Source organism: Bubalus kerabau, chromosome 2 (assembly GCF_029407905.1).
Source record: "Bubalus kerabau isolate K-KA32 ecotype Philippines breed swamp buffalo chromosome 2, PCC_UOA_SB_1v2, whole genome shotgun sequence".
Lineage (NCBI taxonomy): Eukaryota > Metazoa > Chordata > Mammalia > Artiodactyla > Bovidae > Bubalus > Bubalus kerabau.
Genome location: NC_073625.1, coordinates 161,619,388 through 161,633,375, shown reverse-complemented (window position 1 = coordinate 161,633,375; position 13,988 = coordinate 161,619,388). Strand labels below are relative to the sequence as shown.

At 36.1% G+C, this 13,988-nt stretch overlaps 1 protein-coding gene across 39 annotated transcripts in view; it reads left to right on the top strand.

The window, feature by feature from the left end:
* Nucleotides 1-13,988, top strand: part of MBNL1 (muscleblind like splicing regulator 1) — a 192,051-nt gene that overhangs the window by 74,448 nt on the left and 103,615 nt on the right. For 7 of the 39 annotated variants that reach the window (XM_055569330.1, XM_055569329.1, XM_055569333.1 and 4 more), the window contains one exon: nt 544-1,108. The exons of the other annotated variants lie outside the window; for them this stretch is intronic. The gene's annotated coding sequence lies outside the window, so the exon portion shown is untranslated. The remainder of the gene's footprint in view (nt 1-543; nt 1,109-13,988) is intronic. 39 annotated transcript variants of the gene reach the window in all.

Genomic DNA, 13,988 nt, shown 5'->3' with positions numbered 1-13,988 from the left:
CTCCATGGAAAATAGAATATTGTGAAGGCCAAATTTAGGAGAATCCCAGTGAGTAGTTATCTGACAAAGCATTAAAAACTACTGAGTTAAGCTCGTTTTTCTTTCTGCCTCCTCTCTTTTCTCTTTTTTCCATCTCTGCCTCATCTCTGAACACTCTTTGTTCACTTCTTTTTCTTTTTATTCTTCTTATCTCATTGAATTCCTTCAGTCTCCCGTCATCTGATCCTAATAGAAGGTGGTGTGTTTGATGAAACATGTTGTATTTAAAAAGCAGTTTTAATGGTTTCTCAATTTAAAAAATCAACTGGGTTTAACCTTCTTTCTGTCTTCTCATTTTCTCCTCTCATAGTGGATAACTTTGCCTTTTAATCTCTGTAGTCTTGTGGATCAGCACCCTGTGACTTTTTTTTGTATTTGTAAATTCCCTTATCTTAATATAAATGTTACAATAATGTGATTTAGGAATTTTATGCCACTTACTAGATTTTTATCCTCAACGCCAGTAGACATACTATAATGTGTCTTCCTTACTTTTCTTTCTAGAACTAGAGCTCCATCTCCCCCCTCAGCTGTGTTTTTGGCTGTATGTGGGATGCTAGAATGGCCTATCTTCGTGTATTTCGTTGCACTTCGCCATCGCTTTTTATGTTCTGTTGGTGAATTTTGGTGATTCTTTTCAAGCGCTTCTTGAGCTCTGTGCTAGTTGTTCCCATTCCCTTGTCCCCTTAAGGTCTTGTGCTGTGTGGTCATTCTCCACTTCCTTGGCCCTGTCCACTTACAGACCCTTGGGTTCCCCGATGGCTGCCTCTGAACCCCTGTGAGGGCGGGAATATTCCTCCCCCTGCTGCTACAATTGAGCGCCCTGTGCTGGGTACCACGTTGCCCTCTACACCCGCTTTCAGTTGTTAAGGCTTCCCAAGCTTTGGCTGCGGCTCAGTGATCCTGCTGTCCAAACCCTCAAGCTTTCCTAGCCTCGACACTCAGTGGTAGCAGCAGGTGTTGGGATCTCTCCAAGCCCCTAAGACCCTGGGAGCAAGAGAATGGCCGTTTGACATAGACCTCAGGAGTTTTCAAAGCACCAAGAAACCTCTGCAGAAGATGTGTAAAGGTAAGATTCCGATTTCTCCAGGAAGCTGCTCTAGATGCTAAAACAACCTACAGCCGTTGACTTAATGTAGACTCCATAGGTAGGCTATCCTTGGGCAGCTCTGTATCTGATGATAGAAACAAAGTAAAAAACACTTCTTTTAGGAATTTGGTGTGATAGTCACATTTCTATTTGATTTTATTTAGATTAAACTTGACGCTGAATAGTTTTTTAAAAAATACTTTTTCCATCATTTGAAGTGGAACTTGTGAAGGACCGTTTGGCTTTGTGTATCTTGTCAGAGGATCTTGTTGAGAGTGGAAACAGTTAAAAATAAAATAGAAAGTGTCTATTTTTCAAATGCCTGTATTTTATTTACCTCTCCATTCATGTTGAAACCCAGAAACATGAAATGGTTATTTCCTCACATTTTTCAAACTCAAATTCCAAAGTCCACAGTTAATTCAGAAGGAATGAGAAGGGCAGCTCAGTTCATGGTAGTGCCAGGATGCATTATTGTCCTTTGTCAAAAATTACTGCTTGTTGTTCTAAATGTAGCAGTCTCTTTTCTTTTAGAATTTAATTTCGTTTTTTTTTTTTTTAAGAGATTATTTTCCTGCCTCTATTTCTTGGGGGAAGATTTTGCTCCATTTACATGTAAAATTCTGGATTCAGAATACTTGTGGGGGTGTGTGAGGGATGGGAGAGAGCACAGCAGTATGTTGGAGTGAATGGCACAAATCATCCCTTCAGCATTATAGCTTTTTTGGCAACTGTTACTTATTTATAAACTTTATTCTTTATTTTGCCTCTATTCATGGACATTATTCTGGAAAGTGTTATTAAGACACTTCTAATATGAGATCGTTGGCGGCCTTACTATCAATTCATGCCTTCTTTTTTCCTCCCTTTGTTTTCTTCTCAATAAGGACTTAATCTCTTAATTGATTCCCTGTAGTTGGAATCAAGGCTATTATTAGCTTACTGTCACACTGAAACACTTTCATCTCAATAACCAAAAATGTAACAGATTTTAAAAATGAAAAAGAAGTGTTGACCAATAGCTGTACAAAATGAAATAGAAGACTTAGCTTTGATGGTGCTTATTTTAGCATGTGTATTTTTAAAACTAAAAAAATGTTCAACCAAATATTTTATTTACAATCGAATTCAAGTTTTATTCCCTCTAGACTTTTGAAGCATAAGCAAATGGAATGTTCTGCTGTCTTGCAGTGCATCTAATTGAGTAATTGATTTCACATGTAAAAACAGAAAAGGGAAATTTTAATGCTTTGATTCTAAACATTTATAATGAGTTTACAGTTTTAAAAAATGTATGGCACCATAGAAGTTAGGAGTTTGCATTATTCTCAAGTAGGCTTGTAGAATGCTTTTTTCTGTTTTATTATCTAGAATACTTATATTCTACTGGGACAAGAAATGAAACAATATACATATAAAATTATATATGTATAAAATTTTAAAATTATTTAATTAAGTGAAGACAGACTGATAGATTGTACTTATGGCCATTTGTAAAATGTTCTTACAATTTTAAAATTACTTTAAAAGCATTTTTAGTGGAACATAATCAATTAGTGATGTTCATTGTATTTAATGTTTTATGAAGAAAGTAACTGCATGTAAGCAGGACACAATATAGTAATATTTAGAATTTAGTGGTTGCTTTTTTAAGGCATATAGAAAAGGTACAAGATATCCCAAATAAGTGGTGTTATTAAGATCTTAGCAGTTAGCTGAATAGAATAAATAATAAATAAATTGAACAAATTATAGAATGACTATTTTGGAGATAAGGAAACAGAGGACCAATAATTCATAATTTCTTAAGCTCAGAGACAAGACCAGAATTCAAGTCACTGAATTCTAACCAGTGCACTTGTTTGTATGTGATTCTGTTTCTTAAAGTTGCAGTACATTTGAAGGGCCAGAGCAAAGTCAGCAGAGCAACGAATGGATTCTAGGATTAGAAGAGATATTCTTCAGTATTTAGAGTTTCTGAGCATGGCTCATAAACCTGGTTTCACTTCTCCAGTGTAGCATGATTGGGGCCTTTAGAATTTCTTTTTTATTTCTGTCTTGTTTAGTGTGGCTTTCATTATATTAAGAGTTTGAAAAGCACATTGGAAAGAAATCATTGAAATATTTTTGTTTAATGAGAGTGTAGAACTTCTGCCATCCCATTTATTTCAGTTTATGATCCTGTAAATTTGACAATCTTCCAAAAATTTCAATTCTTAAAGTTGAAAAGATCAGACCTATATGCAACTGTAGGCAGTATATTTTCTGTTTCTAAGCAGAAATTTTAATTGACTTCGATTGTTTCCAAAATGAAAAAAAATTATTCAGTTTGCAACTTTCAAGATATCTATTTATGGTATCATAAAGGTGGGAGAATACTCATTCTCTTTAATACAGTAATTGTATTTGTGTGAAATTATTTGATATATTTATTAATTAAATGCATTCTGGTTGCCTGACTTGAAATTATTACTTCAAAATTCAGTTTTCCCCCTGATTTCACTACACTGCTCTCAGCACTTGGGGCTTACCAGGTGCCTCAGTGGTAAAGAATCTACCTGCTGATGCAGGAGAGATGGGTTTGATCCCTGAGTCAGGAAGACCCCCCGATAGAGGGCATGGCAACCCACTCCAGTATTCTTGCCTGAAGAATCCCATGGACAGAGGAGCCTGGCCGTCCATGGGGTCACAAAGAGTTGGACATGACTGGGCACACACACACACACAGTATCATCACTTAATAGGACCTTGCGTAGGCTCCTTTACTATGATTCTTGGGGAAGTATAATTGTAATCCAGTCCTTTTCCAAGATGCTCACTATCCAAGACAGACCTAGGGGGAAAATGTGTGCAAAACTAAGAATATAAACTCTGAATTCTCCTTTAAGAAGGTTTAATTTGAAAAATACTTAAGTGCTAGAGTATTTTGCAACAGAAACTTATAACGCTTACTTTAGAAAAAAGTATGAAGTACGTATTCACTGAAAGTCTTAAAAGTCTTAGGCTAGTTCAAAAACTAAGGTCTGTTTAATCCCAATCATAATGATCCCTGAGTATTTACACTATTTCCCATCTATTCCTTGTGCCTTCTTGGAGAGTATGAGAGTTGTGCTGACTCTTGGGCTATGAGCAGAACATTTATAATCGACACTGAGAAATGTCAAATGTACATAAGCCTTTTATGATATATTTCCTCAGTTGTAATTAATAAATCGAAGTTCCCAGTCTTGTTAGACATATCTGTATAGAAAAGAAAGGAAAAAACAGAGCTGAACTTGGTTCAAGCAAATAAAATAAAGGACAGATCTATGGATGGTCCCAGATACTGACATTTTTGATACTTTAGGGGAGTTTTACACTGTTCAATATCCTTTTTGTTGTGTGGAAATGAAACCTTATTGGATTATTCAAGGTTAAGATATGTCTTTAATTGTAATTTATTGACTACCTACTACTTCTAGTCATTACAATAATTATCTCATTTATTCTTCACAGAAACACCTGGAAGTGTGTAGTACTACTTTACCTTTACAAATGAGGAAACAGGCTAAGAGAAGTTGAATAATCTGCTCAAGATACCATAACTGGACCCAGGGATTCCAACTCAGGACATATGGCTCCAGTGTCCACACTCAGAGATCCTATTAATTGTAAATTCTGGCAGTGAGTGCTAGTTCCCAAATTCAGTCCTATCCCTTTTTATGACCTAGTGCCACTAAGGTGCTCCTTTTTAAACCCTCTCCCAATTCAGTCTAGGCTGCCAATCATCACTGGCTATTTGACCTTGAACAGGTGACTTACTATCCTCTTTTAGTCATAGTCCCACTTGCTCTGAAATAGGAGTAATATTATCTCCTTGTCTTTTTATGAAAATTTAATTTAATGAGAGTGTATGCCAGGCACTCAGCACAGTGGCTAGCATATAGAAAATAGCTATTGAATTGTTGATGCTATTATGTAATTTTCTCAAGGTCACACAACTAAGAAGTGATTGAGTCAGAATTCAGACCCAAGTTTGTAAGACTGAAAAACTAAACAGGAACATGTACACACATACACACTTTCCACCAAGCAATAGCAATAACAACAGGATAACAACCGCAGAGCAAAAACTCATGCTTTCTTCAAACTCTGATGCTAACTCTTATGCCTATCCATACCTTTTATGATTGAATCATGATGTCATGAATGCTGTTGGGAAAAGTATCATGGTTTAGTGGCTCAGGGGAAACTAGAGGTAAGGCTTTCAAAAATTGGAATTCTAGCTCCATTGCTTGCAAATTATTTGGTATTGGGCAAATTACATAACCCATCTACAGCTCTTTATCTAAATATGAAGCTAATAATAGTACCTATTGGGTACAATGACAGAAATTTATGTAAATTAAAGAACTCCTTTAATAAATGACTTTCATTAATAATTAATTGAGATGTACATATTTCTTTTAAAATATGGTATGTTCACAGAATGAGATGCATGGTTATGAAAATCTGAGATGAGTTGGATCTTGGTAATTATATGATCTGCCATTCTCCCAAGAATCAATATGTTTTCATTGTCAGTAGCAGGCCCGTAGAGGAAGATGGGGGAAAGTCATCAAAGATCAGAACTGACCCAAATATGGAGTGGTTTTGCCATCAGGAAGGTGGATGAACTGCTCTCAATTGGGTAATATTAGTGACTGGCATCATGGTCACCAGTTGGTGGGAATATGTGGGCACAGTCTGGTTAAGCAGATGGTAGGTAGTAACAGTGTTCTTTCCCTTTTGAAACAGAACACAAACTAGCAGGTGGGGTTAAGTCCTGGATAGAGAATGTTAACTTGGACTGAGTGTCAGAGGTTAGCCTTGAACACTCGTCAGAGCAGGGACTTCTGCTCACATGTCTAACCTCCTTTACTAGATTCTCAGCTTCTTGAGGTCAGAGAGGTTTATTATATTTCTTTACAATGCCTTGTACAGACTCTGGGAAATAGCGGACACTCCGTGCATGTTTGATAATTAAAGAACAGATGTTCTAGAAATGGGACAGAAGAACTCATTTAAGGATATCGTGGCCATCAAAGTGGCTGGAACGGAAGACTGTAGTTGCAGAAGCTTAGCCTGCCCTGGGGCTCCTTCAGGGACAGTTGTTTTTTACTTGCTGAGTCATGTATGACTCTCTTGCAACACGTGGACTGTAACCTGCCAGCCTCCTCTGTTCATGCAACCTGCCAGCCTCCTCTGTCCTTGGGATTTCCCAGGCAAGAATACTAGAATAGGTTGCCATTTCCTCGTCTAGAGGATTTTCCTGACCCAGGGATCGAACCCACATCTCCACTCCTGCATTGCAGGCGAATTCTTTATTATTGAGCTACCAGGGAGGCCTCACTCAGGGACAGAGAGAAGGGTTAAAGGCAGATCCTAGGGGTGGACCAGGGAGCTGAATGTATGTAATCTTTGTAATGACAGGTTTGGGGACCTAGCAGAACTGAGACTGTCATTGTAGCTTGATTAATGAATGCAGGAATAAAATATTTCTAACTGTTTATAAAACTTTTCAAGCTGAGGACATATTTAAAAAATTAAAAGCTATTGGAATCAATTTACATTCATTTTTCAGACAGTTAAAGATGATATTTCTGGCATTAAAAAGCCAATTTTCATGCCAGATTTGAAGAAAAATACATCTGTAAATGTGTCATTAATGTATATGTCCTTATATAAAGAAGTTGTCAAAATACGGTTTTAGATATGTAAAGTTGTAATTTGTAGTATATGAGTAAAATGAGCTTACGCAGATGATGTGGAAAGTCGGAGTATAATTATAAAGTTGAAATATTTGTGGGGAATGGTCAGTAAAATTTTATTTAGTATAAAATTTACTCCTTTTTTGATGTCTATTCTCCAAAATAATAAGATAAAAGCATCTTTCAATCAAAGTTTGTGTTAAAAACAGTGAAGTGAAGCAAAAGTCGCTCTGTTGTGTCCGACTCTTCGCGACCACATGTACTGTAGCCTGCCAAGCTCCTCTGTCCATGGAATTCTCCAGGCCAGAATACTGGAGTGGGTAGCTGTTCACTTCTCCAGGGGATCTTCCCAACCCAAGGATCAAACCCAGATCTCCCTCACTGCAGGCAGATTCTTTACAGTCTGAGCCACAGGGAAAGCCCAATTAAAAGCATGAAACACATTCAAAAGAAAAGTAACTCTTCTTTAGCATAACAATTTACGTTGATACTTAAATTGCCATGAAGGTGTTTTTAGGTAAACCAAACAGATAAGCCCATTATTTGGTATGTGTAGATCAGACACATTAAGTTAGACTCACACCCAGGATATTGTGTGCTACCACCTGGAGGATGGCTGTGTAGAAAACTTCAGCTGAGAGTTAAAATCAGGCCAAATGTTTCCTGGAACATTTGTGTCTCTTTAATTTGAAAAAGACCATATGTTTCAGTAGTACTTCTATAATATTAAGATAGCTGGAACTTTCCAGGGTATCTCAACAGCAAACTCTTAAAGCAAGGGCAAAATTATTACACATTTAAAAAATTTTGCTTTGGGTCTGAAAGTGGAAAAATCATCACCAGCACAAGTACATTATTTTGTGGAAAGTAAGGTCCATCCCTGCTTTTCTTTTCAAATGTGCCTATAAACTCACCTTCTCTTCCCAGTTTCTCTCTGTATACGTAGAGATGTTTACAGAGATGTATGCATAGGGATGGCAGTGTATACACACACCCCCACACACAGGTACACACGCGCATGCACACGAACACTTTTGCTTATACCGTAAAGGATTTACACCAAAACAGAAATTGCAAGACGTTATCTCTATCATTCTCTTCAATCATTTGCTTTTGTGACTGTGCATCCCTGAATTATATGTGGGTCTAGCATACTGTTTGAGGAAATACCCTGGCAGTGCTTTTTTTTTTTTCCCCTGTTTCTCATTTCCTGATGGCTGCTTTTAGTTGATTTGGTTAATTCATCAAAGTAAGTTTTAATTAGGTAGTAAGTTTGAGATATTACTGAAACTGTATGTAGTAACTAACAAAAGTTAAACTCATCATAAAATCTTTTACACAGGAAATAACTTAGATACCTGATTTCAATTTCACCTCCCAGCCTTTGCCCTGCGTATGTTCTTGGCAGTTTAATTTGTTCTGTTTTATCCTTTTAATAATATAAGAGGGAGTGGTAGAAATAAAATTAGTGGGATCCCTCCCTGAGGAGAATTTTAAAATTGGAAATAAAAGTGTCAATGTTAAGGGAGAAAATGTAAATAAAGTGAGCGGTGCTCGATAATCATCACCAGTTGTTACTCTTGGTTTCCTATCTGGCAGTTGGCCTTTGATATATGAATTTTTTAAAGATATTTATAATTAAAAAAAAAAAAAGGACTTCCCTGATTTTCTGTTGGCTAGGACTCCATTCTTCCAATGCAGGGGGCTTGGGTTCCATTCCTGGTTCAGTAACTAGATTCCACTTGCTGCAACTAAGACCTGGCACAGCCAAATAAATAAATATTTTTAAAAATGTGCTGCATGGAATAAGTCAAACATATTTTTTAAAAAAACACTTTTTATTTAGATGGACAGGTGTATAGTTAAACCACTGTGTATGAACATATGTGTATGTGTATCATTTATTAGATGTAATTTGCAGAAACCCTTTCTGCATTTCTACGTAGAATTGCAAATATACTGGTACAGCTTGGCAGTTAGGAGCATTGACTCTGGAGCCAGATAACAAAGGTTCAAACCTCGCCTCCACCACTGACTTACTGTATGTGTTTCCTTGTGTAAGTTATTGGACCTCTCTGAGTTTCAGTTATCTCGTCTTTATAATAGAGATAATAGTGAAACTATAAGATTGTTCTGAGGATTAAATAAATTAATAAATCACTTAGAGCAGTGCATGGCATACACTGGATATTCAGTAAGTCCTTATCTTGCTATTTTTTTGTGTGTGATTTGTTTCTAACAGACCTCCTATTTTATGAGGTGGGGGTGATAGGAACTGACAGTCTGAGAAAAGAGGTAAAACTGAAAGTTGTGAGAGTGTTTCTTAGCCAAGAAGTCAGCTGTGTGTTAGTTGCTCAGCCATATCAGGCTCAGTGACCCTGTAGACTGTAGCCCGCCAGGCTCCTCAGTCCGTGGAATTCTCCAGGAGAGAATACTGGAGTGGGTTGCCATTTCCTTCTCCAAGAGGTCAACTGCCAGAGGCCAAATTCATGTGGTATTATGGAGTCCCAAACTGACAAAAGCTTATGAATGACTGATGGGAGGGAACTTCACTTAAAACATAAATAATCTGAAGTTATATCATTGGGAGACGGGGCTTAGCAATGCCGCCCTTTTGGAAGATTTAGAGAATCATTCACAAAGGTATCCACATCAATTCTGCATTTCAGTGTGTTATAGTCAGAAATTTTTACCAACATCTGTTTAAACTATTGTTTCCTTACTTAAAAAAAAATTCATACCTTTCACATAAATAGGTTAGACATTATTTTAAAGAAACTCTGGTTATTTCCTTTCTTTTCTTGCTTTTCTCCTTACTGTCCCGTCATTTTCCTGAGAAGAGTTTATTTTACCAGGGATTACATGCAAGAGGTTATTTAATGGATTCAACCTGATGACTCTCAGAATGATGCTGTACTGTGGGATAACCACACTTGCCTGGGATAGTTCCCATTTCAGTTTTTCTCCTAGACTTTGCTTTACTGTGCTGTGGTTAGGAAAATAGGGAGTCCTGAGTTTTGTTTTCCAAGTTTGCCTAGGCTAATTAAAGCCACCATTGTCCTCTACAACAGTAAGTGAAGGTTGCCCAAGAGGAAAATACAGAGCACCTTCAATTAAAATCATAAAAATAACAAAGGCTTTAGAAGCTGTTTTCATGATTCCTGACGCTGGTTAAGAAACTTACGGCCCAACTTCTACAAGGGTTGTGGGGACACTCTGTCCTATGCCCCACACCAAATCCCTAAACAAAATCACTTTAATTTAGAAAATATGTAGTCTATATTACATTTTCAAAGATCAGGGTTGAGGGCTTGAACTTGAACTTTCTTTATGTATTTAGAGTTTTGAAACTGTGCTGACTTATTTGCAAACCTGTAATGAACTGTCATATAACAAAGGATACCTAACTGTGCCTTATTAAGATTGCTGCACAGAAATAGACCTCTTGAAAAAGGACATCTCAACTCAGCTCAGAGGAAAGTTTAATTTTAGTTTCAATTTAGAACCTAAGTTATTTTGAAATGTCTTTACAGGAGTTGAAAAATGACATATTGAAAAATAAAGTTATTTAAAAATGCTAATTCAGTTCATTATTTTTAGTAACAAAACTACAAATTAAGTTAAAATTATCCTTTAATTATTTTTGTTATGAATTTCTATTCCCAAGATATTTTAAAATTAAATTTTCATGTTTAGGTCTTTAAGTAGATCATTTTCTCCCTGTAACTCAAATATACCAGTTCTTATGGAATCAGGTCCGTTTTTGCTTCATTTGTTGTTTTTGGCATCTTTTTTCTTTTTACTGAAGTATAATTGATTTACAGTATTGTTTTAGTTTCAGGTGTATAGTGAAAGTAAAGTCGCTCAGTTGTGTCCGACTCTTTTGCGACCCCGTGGACTGTAGCCCACCAGGCTCCTCTGCCCATGGGATTCTCTAGGCAAGAATACTGGAGTGGGTTGCCATTTCCTTCTCCAGGGGATCTTCCTGACCCAGGGATTGAACCCAGGTCTCCCGCATTGCAGGCAGACGCGTGATTTGGTTACATATGTGTTGTTGTTCAGTCGCCAAGTTGTGTCCAGCTCTTTGTGACTCCATGGCCTGCAGCATGCCAGGCTTCCCTGTCCTCCACTGTCTCCCGGAGTTTGCTCAAACTCATGTCCATTGAGTCGGTGATACCATCCAACCATCTCATCCTCTTTTGCCCCCTTCTCCTCCTGCCTCCAGTCTCTCCCAGCATCAGGGTCTTTTCCAGTGGTAGTACATATATATATATTTGTCTATGTTCTTTTTAAATTTTTTTCATTACAGTTTACTGTAATATATATTTACTATAAGATATATGTACTATAAGTTTCCTATGCTATACCACTAACCCTTGTTTATCTGTTTCATATATGGTAGTGTGCATCTGTTAATCCTCTACTCCCCTTTTGGTATGATTCCCTCCCCCTTCATTTTGGTAAGTGTAAGTTTGTTTTATTTTTTGCATTTTTCAATGGAAGTCAGGAACTTTACAACAAAGAAGACCACAAATCTTTTAAGACTGAGGACAAAGCACTGGACTCTGACTTGCTTATTTAGTTTCTTGTGACAAGTTTCCGTTTAATCACCATTTTGCCTTGTGTGTATCATGTGTCCCTGGAAGCATACCCACCATATTTCCTCTGGACCACATGAAATCTGATATGGGTAATGCATAGCACAGCATCTCTTGTAAACTTGACTTTCATCTTATTTGGAAAATAATGCATTTATCTGACAAGCGAAATAATTGCAAGTTCAAAAGTATTTACTGTGATTAGTAAATCTTTGCCTCAATCCTGACCACTAATGGTACACTTGTATATTGCTCTCATGAAGATGAATATTGAAAACATAATAATTTTTTTATAATATAATTGGTAGTACAAATTTTAATCTATTTTGAAGAATTGTGAGATGGAGAAAAAATGAGTTCAAACTATTCTTTTCCTTAAAGTTAAGTAATGTGAAAAAGTTAAGATCATATTTAAAATTGCTTTTACAGTGTTGAGACTTTTCCATTGCCCAAAATAATTTTACAAAAGTGAAGGTGAGTATGATGGTAAGAAAGTTAAGGTTTAGAAAATAAGCATCTGCCCTTAAGGAGAAAATGGTTTTTTAACAAATGTAGATAATATAAAATTTGCTATATCAACAATATGTGTTATTTCCTCAAACAGCTGAATAAGCTAATGTGTATTTATTGAATAAATAAATGTGTTAGTGAAAATGAGTGAGTGGATAAATGAATGGATAAACAGTGGTAACACTCTCTTCTTCCTGTTTATTATTTTTAGAAAACAATACTTATTTTAAGGTATCATAAAGAATTCATTGAAAGAAAAAGGTGAAATTCTCATTTTCTCTTGTGGCAACAACCAGTAGTTAGAGTATGATGAGAATGTCTTAGGTTATAAGATATTGCTTATGTAGGTTGAATTATCCTACCTGAATTTATAGGGTTTTTGGGAATTAGTAGAGGAGAAAATACAAATAAGCAAAAAGGCAGTTTGTCCTATTCTAAAAATAAATATTTGTCCATTTAATTACATCCTCAGTTAGATAAATAGAAATGGATTAAGAAAATTGCAGTAGTTTAGAAGAAGTTTGTGTTCTCTGTCCCTATTTTTATTTGATTTTGACAATAATTGTGTTAAAGGGACACCATGCACTATGTATTTTTAAACGTTTAGCCAGCCACAGTAACATTGAAAAGTATAGAGAATTAAAAAAAAAAAAAAAGTCGTGGACTTGATGCTGTCGTGGCAGGTTTTCAACTCTTGGAAACCGAGGTAGGGGAAACAAATTAAATGTCAGTATGAAGTTAAGGCTTTTTGCAAGTCTTGGGACATTATGGAGAGCATAATAAATCTAATAAATCTTCCTACAACATGGGAACAGAAAGAGTAGTTGCAGAAATACACTGAGGTGGGAATTTGAAAAGAAAGGAAGAGCCTCTGCTGATAGAGGAGCACACTCACATCAGCGTAAGCACTGGCCTCTCCTGGGGCTCATTCTCCAGGAATGTATCCCTTGTGCTAAATGGAGTACTTATGTAAACACACTCTATAGACATTTGGAAATACTGGAATAACAGTTCTTCAGGGGTTACTATGCAATTATTTCTAGCTGTTGCATTTATTTATCTTAGTACCAATTTATAGAGCTAGTCTTTGACTTATGTTACCTACTGTGTCTTGTTTCATCATTTGAAAAAGTACATAAACAACATTTAAGAAAAATGCAAACATCAGTGACTTTATTCAGTGAATAAAACAGCTGGAAACTTATTTCTTATTATTTTGTAAATGGATAGTTGAATGTAACATTATATCCATGGCATGTTGAAAAATAAAAAAGGAGAAAGAATAGAAACTTGGCCTTCTGAATGAACAGCTTTTTAAAACACTAGCTTTTGATTTTATCTGAGCTTTACTGGGGAAAGTTTTTACTATCTCTGCAAGGCCTAGAGGAAATCACTGAACTAGAAAAGCTGGATATCATTTCTGACTAATCTCTTATTCATCCTAATAATAGGAAATTATTTAGTTCCTATTTGTCATAGTAGTCCATCTTGAACAATAAAAATCACATAGCCCACTCAAAGATATTTCAGGAAAATGGATGTGATGCTTTGAAAAAATATTTACTTACAAAGAGGCACTGTGAATGTTTTGCATTATGCTACTGTTTATCACTTATTTCTCAAAGTGTATCCAGAGAAGTTAGCTGAAAATGACCTTGTTTACAGTTTGGATGATTAGGGTTGAGGCATTGTCATTAGCCAAGTTAAGAAGTAATAGGTGTGTTTGCTTTCTTTTCAGGGAGAATACACAGATAACTGGTTTGGTTGGGGATGGATTGAATTTACAAAAAAGCACCTGAAAGTCATTCCCATAGAATTGATAGCTGTGTTACAGAAGAGTGCTATGTCATACTCAGAGGATGTATAATAGGCAGAAAGGATAGAAAAAAAAATTTAGTGCATCTCTCTATAATCAGCAGTCAGATGGGAGAAAAATCAAAGAAAGTGACAGAGAATAAGCAAATTAATAAATTTTGGGGAAAGGAGAATGATACATTATCAAGAAATGCAAAAGACTAAAGA